This window comes from Macaca thibetana, chromosome X (genome assembly GCF_024542745.1).
Source record: "Macaca thibetana thibetana isolate TM-01 chromosome X, ASM2454274v1, whole genome shotgun sequence".
NCBI classification, from domain to species: Eukaryota; Metazoa; Chordata; class Mammalia; order Primates; family Cercopithecidae; genus Macaca; species Macaca thibetana.
The window spans coordinates 26,461,581-26,480,990 of NC_065598.1; the positions used below are offsets into that span (position 1 = coordinate 26,461,581).

The following is a 19,410-nucleotide window of genomic DNA, read 5'->3' on the forward strand; positions in this document are numbered from 1 at the left end:
CTTTGTCCTTCAATATTGGGTTAACTATTCTGGGTCTTTTGCTCTCTATATAAACTTTAAATAAGTTTGTCAAGATACACAAAATAACCTGTTGGAATTTTTATTGATATTACATTGAATCTATAGATCAATTTAGAAAGAACTCACTTCTTAAAAATATTGTCTTACTCTCCATGAGCATGGAAAAACTCTCCATTTATTTAGTTTTCTTTGTTGTTTTTCTTTTTATTTATTTAGTTATCTTTATATTATTTATTTAACTTTTATTTCAGGTTCAGAGGTACATATGCATGTTTGTTATATAGGTAAAATGTGTGTCATGGGGGCTTGGTGTACAGATAATTTCATCACTCAGTAATAAGCATAGTACCTGATAGGTAGTTTTTTGATCCCAACTCCCCTCCCACCCTCCACCCTTAAGTAGGCTCCGATGTCTGTTGTTCCCTACTTTGTGTCCTTGTGTATTCAGTGTTTAGCTGAAGCTTATAAATGAGAATATGTGGTATTTGGTTTTTCTGTTCCTGCATTAGTTTGCTTAGGATAATGGCCTCAAGCTCCATCCATGTTGCTGCAAAGGACATAACCTCATTCTTTCAATGGCTGCATAGTATTCCATGGTGTGTATGTACCAGTTTTCTTTATCCAGTCTACAATTCATGGGCATTTAGGCTGATTCTATGTCTTTTCTATTGTGAATAATGCTGTGATGAACCTTCACATCCATGTGCCTTTATGGTAGAATGATTTATATTCCTTTGGGTATATACACAATAATGGGATTGCTGGGTCAAATAGTAATTCTGTTTTAAATTCCTTGAGAAATTACCAAACTGTTTTCCACAGTTTCCACAAGATTGAACTAATCTGCATTTTAACCAGCAACGTATAAGAATTCCCTTTTCTCCACAACCTCACTAGCATATGCTATTTTATTTATAACCATTCTGACTGGTTTGAGATGATATCTCATCATGGTTTGATTTGCATTTCTTTCATGATTAGTAATGTTGAACATTTTTTCATGTGCTTGTTAGCTGCATGTGTGTCTTTTGAAAAGTGCCTGTTAATGTCCTTTGTCCACTTTTTAATAGGGTTGTTTGTTTATCACTTGAAAATTTGTTTTAGTTCCTTATAGATTCTCAATATTAGTCTTTGTCAGATGCATACTTTGCAAATACTGCTTTCCATTCTGTAGGTTGTCTGTTTATGCTTTTGATAGATTATTTTGATGTGAAGAAGGTCTTTAGTTAAATTAAGTCTCATCTGTCAATTCGTATTTTTGTTGCAATTGCTTTTGGCATCTTCATCATGAAAATTTTGCTAGGTCCTATGTCCAGAATGGTATTTCCTAGGTTATTCTTCAGGGTTTTAAAAGACTTGGGTTTTACATTTAAGTCTTTAGTCTATCTTGAGTTGAAGCAAGAAAGGAAACAGTCCAGTTTCAATCTTCTACATATGGCTAGCCAGTTATCCCAGTACCAGTTTTTGATAGGGAATCCTTTCCCCATTGGCTTGTGTTTATTTTGCCAAGATCAGATAGTTGTAGGTGTGAAGCCTTATTTCTGGGCTCCCTATTTTGTTCCATTGGTCTGTGTAGCTCTTTTTATACTAGTGACATGCTGTTTTGGTTACTGTAGCTTTTTAGTATAATTTGAAGTCAGGTAATGTGATGCCTCCAACTCTGTTCTTTTTGCTTAGGATGGCTTTGGCTATTTTTGGTTCCATAGACAATTTTAAAATACTTTTTTTTGAATTCTGTGAAGAATGTTATTTGTAGTTTCATAGAAATGGCACTGAATCTGTAAATTGCTTTGGGCAGTATGTTAATTTTAACAATATTGATTCTCCCTATCCAGGAGCATGGAATATTTTTCCATTTGTTTGTGTTATCTCAGATTTCTTTGATGTTTTGTAATCCTCATTCTAGAGAGCTTTAACCTCCCTGTTAGCTATATTCCTAGGTATTTTATTCTTTTTGTGGCTATTGTGAATGGGATAGTGTTCTGAACTTCGCTCAAAGCTTAGATATCCTTGGTGTATAGAAATGCTACTAATTTTTGTATATAGATTTTGTATCCTAAACTTTGCTGAAGTTGTTTATCAGATCTAGAAGCCTTTGGCCAGAGATTATGAGTTTTCTAGGTATAGAATCATATCTGCAAGTGGAGATAGTGTGACTTCCTCCTTGGTTCTTTATCCAGCTTGTCACTCTGAGCCTTTTAATTGGGGCATTTAGCCCATTTACATTCAAGGTGAATATTGATATGTGCATATTTGAACATGTCATCATGTTGTTAGTCGGTTATCATGTAACCTTGTTTGTGTGGCTGCTTTGTAGTGTCAATGATCTATGTACTTAAGTGTGTTTTTGTAATGGCCAGTAATGGTCATTCTTTTCCATATTTAGCACTCCCTTCAGGAGTAAGGACCTGCCTTCAAGGAGGTCTGGTGGTAATGAATTCCCTTAGCATTTGCTTGTCTGCAAAGAATGTCATTTATCCTTTGCTTATGAAGCTTAGTTTGGCTGGGTATGAATTTCTTAGTTGGAATTTCTTTCCCTTAAGGATGCTAAATATAGGCTCCCAGTCTCTGCTGACTTGTAGTGTTTCTGCTGAAAGGTCTGCTGTTAGCCCAATGTGGTTCCCTTTGTAATCGACCTGCCCCTTCTTTCTAGCTACCTTTAGCATGTTTTCTTTCATTTTGACCTTGGAGAAACTGATGATCATCTTGTGTAGTATCTCACAGGGATTCTCTATATTTCCAGAATTTGAATGTTTGCCTCTCTAATGGGGTTGGAGAAATTTTCATGGATGATACCCAGAAATATTTTTCTAAGTTGCTTGCTTTCTCTTCCTCTCTTTCAGGGATGCCAATGAATCATAGATTTGTTCCCTTTACATAATCCTGTATTTCTCAGAGGTTTTGTTCATTCTTCTTTTAGCTGTTTTGTTTTGTTTGTTTTTGTCTTACTGAGTTATTTTGAACAACTGGTCTTCAAACAGAGATTCTTTCCTCAGCTTGGTCAATTCTGCTTTTCATACTAGCAATTATATTCTGAAATTTTTAAGTGAGGTTTTCAGCTGTATCAGTACAGTTTGGTTCAAATGGCCACTCACCTTTTGTATCTTATATCATTTTTATTGTATTCCTTAGAATCTTCAGATTGGGTTTCCATTTCTCCTGAATCTCAAAGATCTTTCTTTCCATCCATATTCTGAATTCTATTTCTGTCATTTCAGCCATTTCAGCCTGGTAAAGAACCACTGCAGGAGAACTAGTGCAAGCATTTTGAGACAAAAAGACACTCTAGCTTTTTGCATTGCCAGAATTCTTACACTGGTTCTTTTTCATCTGTGTGGGCTGATGTTCCTTCAATCTTTGTAGCAGCTGTCCTTTGGGTAGGTTTTTTTGCTTTTATCTTGTTTGATTCCCTTCTTTATGGCACCCTCTGAAGCTGCAGCCCAAGCTGTACCTTGGACCCTTGTAGTCATGGCTGGAGCACCTGGGACACAGGGCACCAAGTCCCTAGACTGCACACAGCACAGGGACCCTGGGCCTGGCCCACAACACCATTTTTTCATCCTAGGTCTCCAGGCCTGTGATGGGAGGGGCTGCTACAAAGATCTCTGACATGCCCTGGTGACATTTTCCCCATTGTCTTAGTGATTAACATTCAGCTTCTCATAACTGATGCAAATATCAGCACCAGTCTTGAATTTCTGCTCTGAAAATGGGATTTTCTTTTCTATTGCATTGTCTGACCACACATTTTCTGAACTGTTATGCTCTATTTCCCTTTTAAAACTGAGTGCCTTTAACAGCACCCAAATCACCTTTTGAATGCTTTGCTGCTTAGACATTTATTCCACCAGATACTCTAAATCATCTCTCTCAAGTTCAAAGTCCCACAAATCTCTAGGGCAGGAGCAAAATGCCACCAGTCTCTTTGCTAAAACATAACAAGAGTCACCTTTGCTCCAGTTTCCAACAAGTTCCTCATCTTCATCTGAAACCACCTCAGCCTGGATTTCATTGTCCATATTATTATCAGCATTTTGGTCAAAGCCATTCAGCAAGTCTCTGGGGAGTTCCAAACTTTCCCACATTTTCCTATCTTCTTCTGAGCCCTCCAAAGTGTTCTGACCTCTGCATGTTACCCAGTTCCAAAGTTGCTTCCACATTTTTGGGTATCTTTTCAGCAGCACCCCACTCTACTGGTACCAATTTACTGTATTAGTTCATTTTCACACCGCTGATAAAGACATACCCAAGACTGGGCAATTTACAAAAGAAAGAGGTTTAATGGACTTACAGTTCCACATGGCTGGGGAGGCCTCCAAATCATGGTGGAAGGCAAGGAGGAGCAAGTCACATCTTACATAGATGGCAGCAAAGAGAGAGCTTGTGCAGGGGAACTACTCTTTATAAAACCATCAGATCTCATGAGATTTATTCACTATCACAAGAACAGCATGGGAAAGACCTGCCCCCATGATTCAATTACCTCCCACCAGGTCCCTCCCAGAGCACATGGGAATTCAAGAGGAGATTTGGGTGGAGACAAAAGCCTAACCATATCATGTATCTATTTATATGATCAAACTTTTTTTTTTTCTTTTTTGGCCTGTTGTTGATGTGATGAATTACATTAACTGATTTTCACAGAATTTTACTTGTTAACTACAGAAATAAAGTGAAAATGGCAGCAACAATTAAAATGAATGCAATATAAAAACTATAGGAAGGAATAGAGGAGATAAATAATTTAATAGAAATGGGATGAGTAATGAAGAAATGTACATAAGGGTATGCCCACTCTTATAGTACCAGAAAAATTTCTTACAATAATGTAAATGCTAAATTATCATTTAATCAGAATTAAAAGCTACTCGGCTAGCATACTTGTATTCATACTGTCTAAGGAATATTTTAGAATGAAAAGAACTATATAGAATTTTAAAGACTATTAAATGATTGTTATAATTACCAAATGTATTTTAAATGATACTTAGGCATATTTTGCTCATGGATAGTTTCCTGAGTTACAAGTTACAAGAAGACAATACCATTTAACATGACACATAATATTGGACTGCTGACTTCTGAAATGCTTCCTGAGCGTAAGGTAATAAACCCATAACTTGTTTAAATAAATGTCATTCCCAAGCCTTGTCACCAGCACCTGAATATAATCTCAATTGCCACATTTCTGAAAGACTTTTTCAATTCAAAATTTGTACATTGAGAGGAGTCACTGATTTAAGGTCTTGAGGCAGGAACATGTGAATAATGGATTGGAAGACCCTATTGCCAGAAAATAAAGATGCCTTTAAAATAGATCTACAGTACTTTTAAAAGATCAAAGGTGTGCCCTATAAAAGAGCTCCCATTGGCCAAAATGTGAAAAACTAAAACATCAAAAAGAGGACCATAATTACAATTATTTGGAACATGTTTCATCTATGAAAAGCCTTGGGTACATAATGATACTTGCAAATGAAACGTTAATTCAAAATGTACAAAAGTGAATTGTAAGTATAAAAGGACATCACAACGTCCTTTTATACTTACTTTACAATACAGTAAAATACAATGGCAACCTAATTGGAATTTCTTCTTTTTTTAATTAAGCATTGCTACATATATTTTTGTCTCCTTTAAGTAAGGGATAGTGGCTATAAGGAACTGTAGGAAAACCACCTAATTCTGGAATATTATGACACCATAAAAAATCAGGAGTAATAATCAGCACTGGTGTTCATGTTCACCACACACAATGACTTAAATAAAAATACAGCAATGAGTTGCTAAAACTCCAGAGACAGGAACTGAATACATAGATACATAATTTTCTTAAAGCAGAAATCTCTAGATAACCTAACATTTTAAAATAAATTGCTAATTAGGTACAAGGAGATAACTTTTAAAAGGAGAAAGATATTCCCAGATCAAAAGTTGATGGCCATCTGAATGGGGGGAACACCAAAATCTAAAATCACGCATGGATTTGTAAAGTCCAATTGATGTAGTAATGAGCTTTGACTCAAGAAGAGGCTCAGCCAGTGAATGTTGGTTCAGGTTTCAGTGTTTTTCAAAGATAAAATTAGATCCTGTGTCTTGACCAGAATTAGCCTCTATGGCTGGTTTCACACAGTGCTCTTTTTCTTTATGATATGCCAATATTTCTGCAACTGTAGGTAGATATAGACATATATAGAGCTATTAAAGAAATAGAAAAAGTCTTTAAATTGTATATGTGTGTGTCATGTATAAAATCCTACATAATTTATACAGCAAAGCAGTACAAAGTTCACTGGAAGACTGAGAAAGCTATTTGTTTAGTTAATTGACCTCTTCTTAAAGAATAATAAAACCCTGTATCTCCTCAAAAACCAAATGGCTACACCTTGAGTCTCCCTGAAAGACAAATGGTTACATCTTGAGATAGGATCCTACTTTAACTGCAGAGATGTGTTTTTATATCTCAAAAGGGTATGAGGCCCATAACTTTAGATGAATCATAGCTTTAAAAATATTCCTAAAATACCATTTTAAACATTCCTATTTTAAGATTATTTTAATTATATTTGTTGTAATAACTTTATTTTCATGGGAACAATTTGTGTATGATTAAGGTATTGGAAATAATTGAGAGTCTTTGACATATTAAACTTGTGATTGCACAGATAAAAAAATTGACTAAGTTTATAATCTCCATTTAAATGACTAGCAATACTTACTGTATTTTGTTTTAATGGTATTTGTGTAAGGATATTTAAATAGTTTTAAAAATCAATTCATGGATTTACAACTTTATAGTGTACTGGAAATGTAGTACTCTATACTCTTCTCCATACACAGATGTTTTTCTGTTAGTAACACTCCCTGCAACATTTGTGTAAGGCCTATAATATTTTCCAAAGGCCAGACTCTATAAGAAATTATTATTCCAGGACAACATGCACAAAAAAATTTAGTTAGTAGCTGTGGCTCTTCAAGTTGGAATAATGAAAGCAGCAGGAATTATACGTAAAACATACACACACACACACACACACACACACACACACATACACACAAAGAATGTACACCAAAAGAGGAACTATAACATAACAAATAAGGCAGTCCAACAAATAACTTTTAATTATCTTCAATAAATTAGTGACAAGAGACAAGATTGTTCTGTCCTAGAAAACAACACAAAACCATTTAATGTTCCGTTTAAACGCTTTAAAGTACAAAATAAAAACATCAGTAGGGAGAAGAAAATAAATTTTGAGCTGTTAGAGCTCTAGGAAACCAATGAATAAAAAAAATTCTTCAGAGATAAGACATGTTAGAAGCAATAAAAATGGAATAGGCATGACTGAAAACATAAACAAGAAAATAATTAGCAGAATTGAGGTTTATATTAATCCATCCTCATGCTGCTAATAAAGACATACCTGAGACTGGGTAATTCAAAAAGGATAGAGGTTTAATTGACTCACAGTTCAGCAGGGCTGGGGAGGCCTCAGGAAACTTAATAATCATGATGGAAAGGGAAGTAAGCACATCCTTCTTCACATGGCAGCAGGAAAGAGAAGAATGAGAAGCCAGCAAAGGGAGAAGCCATTATAAAACCATCAGATCTCATGAGAACTTACTCACTATCATGAGAATAGCATGTGAAAAACCACCCCCATGATTCAATTACCTCCCACTGGCTTCCTCCCACGACACATGGGGATTATGGGAACTACAATTTAAGATGAGATTTGGGAGGGGACACAGCCAAACCATATGAAGGTTATTACCAAAATAACTGGAAAAGATCAAACCTGAAGAATAATCAGGGAATGTAGGAATGATAAATACGAGAGACAAATTAAACATAAAAATTATTTAAATGTAAAAGGTACTAAATCTTCAGTAAATATTTTAATATGTGTACCAAAAGGAAACATCTTCTCTAGAAGAAATGAAATGAAATGTTAAATTCCAAGGCATATAGTGGTAAACTACTGAACATCTAGCATGTTAAAACTATTCAAATAGACATCAGTAGTGGAAATGTAAGTCACGCGGTAGTGGTGAGAAGCATGTTGACCTCAGCCTTCTACAGACCAACATTCAACTCAAAATTATGCAGCAAGTTACCCCAGTTTGAGAAAAAGATTATGTTTCAAAAATGTTACATCCAGCAGTTTTTCTTCAAGTGATAAAAAAATAGAAAATATTTTAAGGCATATAATTGCCAGATAATACAGCTTTCTTTTTATATATCAAACTCACAAATAAAAAAATACTTGATCACAAGATCCAACTAATTGGCTATATAATTTAAAATAAAGAAATTAGGAATTAGGTAAACAGAACAAAAATGGTGATGAGAAATAAATTAATTTTAATTTAGACAATTTATGCTATTTTAATATTAGAGTTAGAGTAAATAAATGATATAAAAGTTGACCATAGCAAAAAATATTATAAGTGAATAAAAACTAGAGATAGTAATGGGAAAGTTGGAATAAGTAAGGGGTTGAATGCTAATTTTCTCAAATGTTACAGAAAGCTGCCAAAATGTATGATCTAGATTTGAAACATAAACATGTATTAAAACAAAATGGCTCCAAATTCTTAATAATTTTGAAAATCTATCTTTAAGTTTTTTCATTAATATTTAAAAAATAAACATTTACCTTAAGTTCTGCTATTCCATGTTTCCTTTCAGTTTATTTTATTGGTTACATAAACATAAATGTAATTTTATTACTTGGTAGTTTAAAAAGAGCACAGGTACTATAAATTTAATTTGAAAAATTATTAGACTTTTTCTTTAATTTTTGAATATTTAAATTTTTATAAATGAGCATATTTCCAATTTTAATAAATCATAGTACCATTATTTTTATAAAGGTAGTTCAAATTAATTATATTTATAGATGTTTTCCAAATACTACCAGACACAAAGAAGGCACCTATAAAATGACAGGTTTAGACATGACTAATCAACGAATCATTTGCAATTTAGAAACTTGCACTAGGGATCACATTCTTTTTTGTAGAGACCACTCAAATCCTCTTCATTCTTTCATACTGTATTAACATAGATCAGACCTAACTGTCTCAAGGAACAAATGAGCAGTTGTGTTCTGCAACCAACAAATTTCCAATTAAGGAAGTCCAATTAAAAGCTCATTTCTTTAATTGTGCAGAGATGTAATCAAGCTTAGAGAGAGGCAGAAAAACAAGATGTATGCAGTTTAGGAGAATGGGCATAGTAATTCTTAACTTTAATAATTTTAAAATAATGTCTATGGTTCCAAATACACATTTAATTTCTTCTCTGTTCTCTTCAGGATTAACAAGTAAAATAAAGCCACCATGCCAGTATATTGGGAATAACTGAAATTCAAAATATGAATTAAGGTTTCAAAGCAGGCAGGTTTACAGCTAAAAGCAATACTTTAACTTCCATGTTTTCAAAATGGTTGAAAAGCATATACAGGAAAGGTATATACTATCTTCATGTTTCACAGGTTAGGATATCTGAATCCTAAAGCAATTGTAAAATTTTCTACAATTCCTCAGGGAGATTATATCCAAGTGAAATCACAGTCACTGTTTATTTAATTCAATTGAACTCTACATCTTTGACTAACGTTTCCTTTTTTTTAAACAAGAAACTAGTTTGATTTTCACCAGAATTATAAGATTCTTAATTTATTGCAAGGGTTCTACTTTATATTAACATAATTCAACTCAATGGTCAGGGGATTTAGTTGTATCAATTTTGCAATAAATATTTCGAGAACTAAACTAAAAAATCCAGCATATTAATGCACCAAGTAATATTCTACATATATTCTATCTCTTATAAACATTTCAATAAAAGACAATTAAATTGAGTTTCCAGTGAAAACATGCATTATGTATGTATCCAAGCTAATTCAATCAGCAAAAATATCTATTAAGCTTACTTTATTTAATGATATTACTGTGCCACTTTATATAACCAAGAATAGGAAATAAACATGACATGTCATATTTAAAAATGCAAGTTCTGACTCCTTAAGAAAGTCTTTTAAATTATTGCATACTAATTTTAAAAGATATTTTCTAAAATTTTTATGTTTATAATTAATCAAAATACCTCAATCAATTTTTGTTGGGGACTGGTAGTTCAAAATGTGTAGAAAAAATACATTATTTCATTTATCTGAATCCTAAATTGTTGTACAAGTAAAATAGTTTTTTTTTTAAGTCGTCACATTGCAGCTGAATACCTGTCAATAATTGTATAGGTATTTTTAAATTTCATAGTAGTTGTCTGCACCCAACAAGGCAGATCTTCTCTAGAAATGACTTGAGCAAAAACTTCAGTTGATGTTGCCTTATGTGAAAAATTGTCAGATTAATTTGATTAGGGTACTATAATAACGTAGTCAAGTGGCTTTAAAAAAAATAGTGCACTAATCTCCTCTAATTGGGACTCCAAGCCGGGGCTCTTTCTGGCGCTGGCACGGCTCCAAGAAGGCTATCCTAGCCATCACTTTTCCACCTACTTTTTAGAGAAGGGAAGGTGAGCGAGTCGATCTCAAAGTCCAGCCAGCCCTTGGCCTCCAAGCAGAAAAAGGATGGCACTGAGAAGCGGGGCTGGGGCAGGTCGCCCAAGCAGCCTCACGTGAGTCCCACGACAGCGTTGGTAGGGAGTCAGAAGGAGCCCAGCGAAGTGCCAAAACCTAAAAGACCTCAGGGCCGACCAAATGGAAGCAAAAACAAGTACGCTGCCAAGACCCGGAAAACCACCACAACTCCAAGAAGGAAACCAAGGGGCAGATCCAAAAAACTGGAGAAGGAGGAAGAGGAGGGCATCTCACAGGAGTTCTCAGAGGAGGGGCAGTGACCGTGCGTACGTGTCGCCTGCTCGTTGCTGGAGGAGCAGCTTCCTTCTGGGACTGGACAACTTTGCTCTGCTCCCACCGCCCCCAGCCCTTCCCCAGGCCGACCATCATCACCGCCTCCGGCGACCACCCCTATCTTCCATCTGTGACTTCACCACCACACTACACAGCACACCAGCCGCTACAGGGCCCCCATGGGCTGAGTGGAGAGCAGTCTTCCCCTGGCCTCAGTTCCCAGCTCCCCCCGCCCACCCACGGGCACACACATGTGCCCTCCTGGACAAGGCTAACGTTCCACTTAGCCGCACCCTGCACCTACTGCGTCCCCACTCCCTTGGTGGTGGGGACATGGCTCTCTGGGTTTTGGTTTGGGGGCGCCCTCTCTGCTCCTTCATTGTTCCCTCTGGCTTCCCATAGTGGGGCCTAGGAGGGTTCCCCTGGCCTTAAAAGGGGCCCAAGCCCCATCTCATCCTGGCCCGCCCTACTCCACTGCCCTGGCAGCAGGTGTGGCCAATGGAGAGGGCTGCTGGTCTCAGGATTCCCCCAGCCAAACTGTCTTTGTCACCACGTGGGGCTCACACCTTTTATCCTTCCCCACCTTCCCTAGTCCCTGCACTAGGTTGGACAGCCCCCTTTGGCTACAGGAAGGCAGGAGGGGTGTGAGCCCCCTACTCCCTCTTCAGGGTGGCCCCAGCCCCCTTGCCCTCTGCCTGGGATCTGAGAACATATTGCAGTGATGGAGATGCAGTCACTTATTGTCCAGGTGAGGCCCACGAGCCCTGTGGCCGCTACCTGAGGTGGGCTGGGGCTGCTCCCCCACCCCTACTTTGCTTCCGCCACTCAACCATTTGCCCCTCCTCAGATGGGGCACCAATAACAAGGAGCTCACCCTGCCAGCTCCAAATCCTCCTGCTCCTCCCTGCCCCCCAAGGTTCTGGTTCCACTTTTTCTCTGTTCACAAACCACCTCTGGACAGTCGTGTTGTTTTTTGTTCAATGTTCCATTCTTCGACACCTGTCACTGCTGCTGCTACCAGCGCCAAGCGTTCATCCTCATTGCCTCCTGTTCTGCCCACGATCTCCTCCCCCAAGATACTCTTTGTGGGGAAGAGGGGCTGGGGCATGGCAGGCTGCGTGACCGACAACCCCAGTCCCAGGGAAGGTGGGGCCCTGCCCCTAGGATGCTGCAGCAGAGTGGGCAAGGGGGCCCGAATCGACCATAAAGGGTGTAGAGGCCACCTCCTCCCCCTGTTCTGTCGAGGAGGGGTAGCCATGATTTGTCCCAGCCTGGGGCTTTCCCTCTGGTTTCCTATTTGCAGTTACTTGAATTAAAAAAAACTATATCCTTTTCTGGGAGAAAAAAAAAAAAAAACAGTGCACTAATAAATAATAGATGAATAATTATGGAACATTTAGTCTCTCATTCGCAATGAATTGTGCAGACAAAAACTGCACTAACCTTATCTTTGAGGGATACTAGGTTACACGAATTGAAACAAGAATTTTGAACTATTTTTTCTCAAGAAACTACCGTATAGTTAATTTGTTTTCTTTACTTTTTACAAAATTTACTAATTATGAATAAACTTTTTAAAATTTATCCCCAAAATGTTTTTAATTTAATATTTAAATTGCTTGCTATTCAGCAGGAAATGTTTAAAGGAAACACATTTTTAAAGCTAAACAGACTGAAAATAAACTCACCTTAGATCCATTAGCAAATTGAGGTCACACGGCAAGCTGTAGTTCTTAAAATTAGAGAGAAAGATAAATACAGATTAATTCTAGTTTACCAGGAGCAAAAGCCACAGCTGAAGACTGGTAGAGTAATTGAATAATTGCTGTAGACTCAGTGGGGACATTTGAGAGATAAAAAACTCCTAGGAAGTCAGCCTTTGGGGTCCTCCATACTAAATTTTATGACAAAGTTTCATGGGTGAAGATCAGAGAAAAATCTTCTTATGCATCCCTCAGGGGGAAGGGGAAAGTAACCATTTTGAAATACACCCAGAGTGTCTGTTCTCATTAACAAAGGACTGCCCTAAAGGGAAACTATTTTTACCAGAGCCTATCCAATGTGGGTATTAACAGTCTAACTGATGTGGGGGAAGAGAGATACTCAACTCTAACTCCCTCTAGCCTGCTATTTAAGGGAAGGAAACTATACAAATCCAGTGCACTCTAATGTTCCTGTATTATATAAAGAAGTTCAGAAACACTTAAGAAGGTCACAGCCCAGGGACCCACAGACCCACTAAAACATTGAGACCTAAATAGTAAGAATATATTAATAGAATGCTTCTCTTGTGCCCCTATACTACCACATCAACAGGGGTCCTGTATAATAAAAGGGCATTACAGCTGAAAAGAATTCTAAGGGTTATAGTCTATTTAAGAAATCTCTAGGAAAACCCAAATACCACAGAGGAGATGAAAACAAAGACATAAGAGAAAATTTTAGCCTCTGACATCTACAGTTGTAGGAAATAGTTAACACAACCTAACACATAGATAAATCTAACACTTCACACAAAAGACCTATTTACCTCAGTTCCTTTCGTTACAGGTAGTTAGGCATGAGTGGGGCAGGAGAGGGCTCTCCCCTCACCAACCACTGGAAATGTCTGGTGATGGTTTGGCAATTATCGGATTGCCTCTCTAAAAGTGATAAATTGGCAGCCAGCGCCAAGGAGAGGCCATTTCCTGATGGTCCACACCTGTTAACATTAAAGTATTAATTAAAGGCAGGCCCCAGGTAGAAGCAACTTCCTGGGTATGTACATTAAGGGACAAAAATGGCGAAGTATGATCTTCCAGGTACACGCCACTGGAAAAAGGAAGAAAACCTCAGATGGGCATTTGTATAACTTCCTAAACACACTGCACATGCTCAATTCCAAAGGGTAAGGAGGGCGCCATGCATATTGAAAGCCCACCCTAAGGAAAGAATCATAGGAAAGAGGCAAGCCTATAAACTCCCTGAATCAAGGTTAAAGGCCCCGTTTTTTCCCTCTTTGACCTTCGGGTGCCCACTTGGGTCTCTTCCAAGGGTTCTTTCCTTTCTTTCCTATTCTAAAGCTTTTTAAATAAACTTACACTCTTGCTCTGAAACTTACCTTGGTTTCTTTTTCTGCTTTATTTCCCTTGGTCAAATTGTTTCTTCTGAGGAGGCAAGAATTGAAGTTGCTGCAGATGCATGCAGACTTGCCATCAGTAACTCGAGGTAACTCACAAAAAGTGGACAACATGCAAGAACAGATGCATAATGTAAGAAGAGAGATGAAAACTGTAAGAAACAACCAAAGGAAATGCTAGTAATCAAAACCACTGATGCAAAAATGAAGAATGTCTTTGATGGGCTTATTGGTAGAGCACAAAGAAAAGAAAGTGAATTTGAGGGTATGTCAATGGAAACTTTCATTACAGAAATGCAAGGAGAAAAAATAATGAAAAATTGAGCTGTAAAATATGAAATCTAAGAACTATGGGACAATTACAAAAGATGTAACTTACATGTAATGAAAATACCAGAAAGAGAGAAAGGAACAGTTTCTTCTTTTTGGGAAGAAGAAAACATTTTTAGAATAGATAGAGATAATCCAATGTCTGTGATTCTATTTTTGTCTTCAAACTTGCTGTAGAAGACTCATCTCCAAGACCCTAGAAGTTGCTGACCCACTGAAAAAAGGGACCTCTCATTCTGAATTTGTCTTTGAAAAGCTGACCACAAAATAGCCTATTTATCTGTGACATAAGAAGAAATACACCTCCCTTTTGTTAAACCATTGTGATCTAGGGGTTGTTTGTTACAGCATGTATTCTATCTTGAATAATAGACAAAAATAAAACATGACCCTTTTACTTGAGGTCCTTATTGTCTTAAAGTAGAGAGCTCATATACATACATTTTATATCTGTTATTGTCTTTCTCCTCTATAAAAGCAATTCTTACTTCTGGAAATATAAAATTGTTAAAAGAAAAACCTTAGCCAAATTAAATTTAACAGGGTTTAATTGAGTCAAGAACCATGCATGAATTGGGCAGCCTCCTGAGCCAGAGTAGACTCTGAGACTCCAGTGCAGCCATGTGGTGGAAAAAAATTTATGGGCAGAAAAAGGAAAGTGATGAACAGAAAACAGAAGTAAGGTACAGAAGCAAGCAGGTTAGTTATAGCTTGGTGTTTGCCTTATTTGAACACGGTTTGAACAGTTGGCCCCTTCTGACTGACCAAAACTCAGTGATTGGCACAAGAGTAGGCTACAGTCTATTTACACTTCCATTTAGGTTATAGTTCACTATGTACAGAGAAACCTTTAGATCAAACTTAAAATATATAAGAAGACAGCTTTAGGCTAAATATGATTTAACAATTCCCCCCTTTTGGTCATCCTCTCAATTTCGAGAGATTGACCAAAACTTTAGTCACTGGTGTCACCATTACCATTGTAAATGTACTTATTTGGTCCAAAACCCACTGGGAAATAGCAGAACAGTGGGTTTTATAAAGTGGGAATAAAGACTTCATGTTATTTTTTTGTAATGGTAAGAGTAGTGGGTACCTCCTTATGCTGCAGTGTCCTGTTTACAAGAGAAAAACAAAACCTGATATGTTCTAGAATCTATCAGTTTCCTTAATGTCTTAGTTTGATTATGTCACATTTAGCATGAGTGACCCCATTTTGGTTTGGTCTGGTCTGTTGGGGCCTACTGCAAGAGCTCAGTAGAAAGTTATGACCTCCCATAATTTTGTTTAAAATTTCCCCCTTCTGCTCAGGTTCTTACTTTGGTGAGTGTGTGAGCAAAACGTAGGGCCTTAACACCACTCTCAATTACCATCATTTTGGGTTTTCAGTCTTAGTATATTATTCATAGGTTACGGTGCCCGCATAGTAACACATTTCTTTCAGCTGTTGTCATTCCAGTTGAAGAGACACCATTTGACATTCTAGAGGTGGCTGCATGCAAACATTTAGAGATAATACAGCATACCAAGGAGACTACTATTATGACTATCAGGAGGATAATACCAAGAGTTTGGAGTATGCTCCTTAGCCAGGGCCCCCGTAAAGCAAACTAACTAAAATCAAATAGATCACGGAATGAGCTAGATAAAGAGTATACTCACTTTAACTAAACAGCATATTCATTAATCCCCTCAACTGAATCTCTATAATACTCAATTTATTTCTCCATGGGCAACAAGAAGTGCCAGCAACTTCTCTGTTTAGCCAGTATGTAATCTAGAGCAATTCTGTTATTTAACATAACTTTCACAAGAGAATTTAAAGTCTGCTTTGTAACCATAGGTTTTATAGTAGAATCTGCTATAAAGCCTATCATGAGGAATAAATTTCTAATTATTGCCTCATTTACTCCAAACCATGGAATAAAGAACCTAACAAGTGATGCCCATCTAGAAGAGTGAAGACCTCCTATCCTTTCATGAACCTCCTTAAAGACAACATACTCTAGGATTTTGTGTGCTTGTGAAGATTTCGGAAACTGCATCAAAATTAAGCAATTAACTGTGGAAATGACTTAAAATGGTCATAGTTAAAAATACAATTGACAAGGAAATTTTGTTATTTCTGTGGTCTACAATAACATAACCACCATGATTATGACTGATAGCACATATTCAGACATAGTAGAATTTTAGAAATCCCATATAATTTTTAAATGTATATTAATAACATTTATTAAAACACAACTTGAAGGTTTAACATCAATTTCTCATTTGAACACAAATATTTTACTCTCTCATTAATACTACATAACATTTTTGTTCTAAAAAAGAAAACAAAATTTTACTTTTGTATTAGTGTATTATCAATACTAAAGCTGATTTTAACAAAACCTCATAAGTAAATTTATAAAATCTGTCATCTTTTAACCACACAAGATTTCCATAAACCTTTTGTTTTATATTATTTTCCCCCAACTTTTTTTTTTCTTTGAAATGGAGTTTTGCTCTTGTTGCCCAGGCTGGAGTGCAATGGCACAATCTTGGCTCACCACATCCTCCGCCTCCTGGGTTCAAGTGATTCTCCTGCCTCAGCCTCCAAAGTAACTGGGATTACAGACATGCGCCACCACTCCTGGTTAATTTTGTATTTTTGACAGAGATGGGGTTTCTCCATGTTGATCAGGCTGGTCTCGAACTCCCGACCTCAGATGGTCCACCCGCCTCAGCCTTCCAAAGTGCTGGGATTACAGGCGTGAGCCACCGCACCCGGCCTCTCCCAATTTTTTATATTTATCATGCTTTATCTGCTTTTTATTCCTTCAATTTGAAACCTTTAAGTAACTTTTACCAGACAAAAATTTTTTAACACATTTTTATGACTTTATAACTTTTCTTATCAAAAGCATATCTTGCTTTTGTTTATACACTCTGAATACGGAATTGTTTCTCTCATATCTAGGAGCTTTAATTACATATATTAACTAGAATTTGAACTCTTAGTAGCCCTAATTTGTAGTGAAAACCTTTGTGAAAGAAATATATCTTGGGCCCCTTCAAAAACTGCTCAGGGCAAATCTGCCTCCCATTCTATTCAAAGTCATCCCTGGCCTCACTGAGATAGATGCGTTTCTGATTGCCTCCTTTGGAAAGGCTAATCAGAAACTCAAAAGAATGCAACTGTTCCTGTGTCTTTCACCTATCTGTGACCTGGAAGCCTGCTCCCTGCTTTGAGTTTTCCTGCCTTTGTTTCAAGTTGTCCCACCTTTCCAGGCTGAATCAACATACTTCTTACATATATTGATTGATGTATTATGTCTCCCTACAATGTATAAAGCTACACTGTGCCCCAGCCACCTTGGGCACATGTCGTCAGGACTTCCTGAGGGTCTGTCATGGGCGCACGTCCTCAACCTTGGCAAAATAATCTTTCTACATTGAGATCTGTCTCAAATTTTCAGGGTTCACACCTAAGTAATTTTGAACTATTTTACATCAATATTTGTAAATAAAAACCATTTTAAAATTTTTTAGAAAGACAGTTCTTCAAATTATTGTTTATTAACATATCTAAATATATTTAGCTTTTCTGTACCATATTGTTAGGGCGGTGGGAGGGTCCTTGTTCTTAGAGCTCCCAAGATGGTGGCAGACTGCTTCCAAGATGGCGGCAAGCCTCTTGTTCTCTGACCTGAGGTTCTTGGCCTCACAGATTCCAAGGAATGGAATCTTGGGCCATGCAGTGAGTGTTATAGCTCTATTCAGCTCCATTAGGAGGAACCCCAGGCACTTAGCCCACACAGGAACAATGGCGAGCTCCTAGCCCGATTGGGAGCGGCAATGGGTGCCTCCTCGCTGGATCAGAAGTACAGAGGACACCCTGCCGGATCCAGAGGGGTGGAAGTCAGCGGTGGGTCTGTGACGGTGGCAAACGGCAGTGGTGGATGGCGAGTGAAAGCTCAGCTTGAGCCATAACAAACACGGACCAGAAGAGTGTGAAGTTGCAAGATTTAATAGAGTGAAAACAGAGCTCCCATAAAATGGGAGGGGACCCAAAGGGGGTTGCCAGCTGGAATGCCTGGGTTTATCCTGATCATTGTCCCTTCCCCTGTGCTCTCAGGCGAAAAATGATTGGCTATTTCTTTACCTTCTGTTTTTGCCTAATTAGCATTTTAGTGAGCTCTCTTTACTACCTGATTGGTTGGAAATGAGCTAAGTTGCAAGCCCCGTGTTTGAAGGTGCATGTGGTCACCTTCCCAGCTAGGCTTAGGGATTCTTAGTTGGCCTGGGAAATCTAGCTAGTCCTGTGTCTCAGTATGAAAATAACATGTCAAGGTATATAGACTTAAACTAATGTTTAATAATTGACATTTCAGTATTTTAACTTAAAAATGACTCAGAAATTTTGTAATTATCTATTACTTGATGTAACATAATATGACTTCAAGATTTTAAATTACCAAAAATAATTTTGAAAATATGACACAGGTGCCTGCCCTAATGTCTTCTCCCAGTCATCCTGGGTCTCAAGTAGCCACATGGCACCCAGGAGGACTGTGAAGCTCAGGGCCTGTCTGGGTCCTGAATTTATATACCAGGTGTAAAGGTCAGGATAGAAGATAGAGCTATTAAGAATATACCCGGTGGATCCAATCCCTCCCAAAATAACCAGTAGACAAGCAGCAAAAGTAGGAAAGAAGGAGACCATATTGGGCTTGATTCTGGCTTCTAGCTGTAAGAAGTAAAGTAGAGGTTCCTCTTCAAAGAGACTTTCCTCCCCATCTAATTAGGAATAAATAGTAACTTCTCTTGGAAGCAAAATTTATTCAAAGACCTGTGCTAACATTCTTAAATATCTGCTAGCCATAATAAAGAAATTAAGGTACTTTATGTTCTTAGCTCCTACAATTTAGCCTAAATATTTGCCCTGGCATGCTTATACTGGTTCAAGCAAGCATTAGGTCATAGCCAGTTCCTCTTCCTTATTTGAAGGTGTTTTTACCTTTCTCAGCATTCCACAAGTTACTTCCTCCTTCCTTGGTGGTCCTCTGCCTTTGCCTC

At 37.5% G+C, this 19,410-nt stretch overlaps 1 pseudogene; it reads left to right on the forward strand.

The window, feature by feature from the left end:
* Window positions 1-9,469: 9,469 nt before the first annotated feature.
* LOC126945725 (uncharacterized) lies at window positions 9,470-11,735 on the forward strand (annotated as a pseudogene).
* The last annotated feature ends 7,675 nt before the right edge of the window (window positions 11,736-19,410 follow it).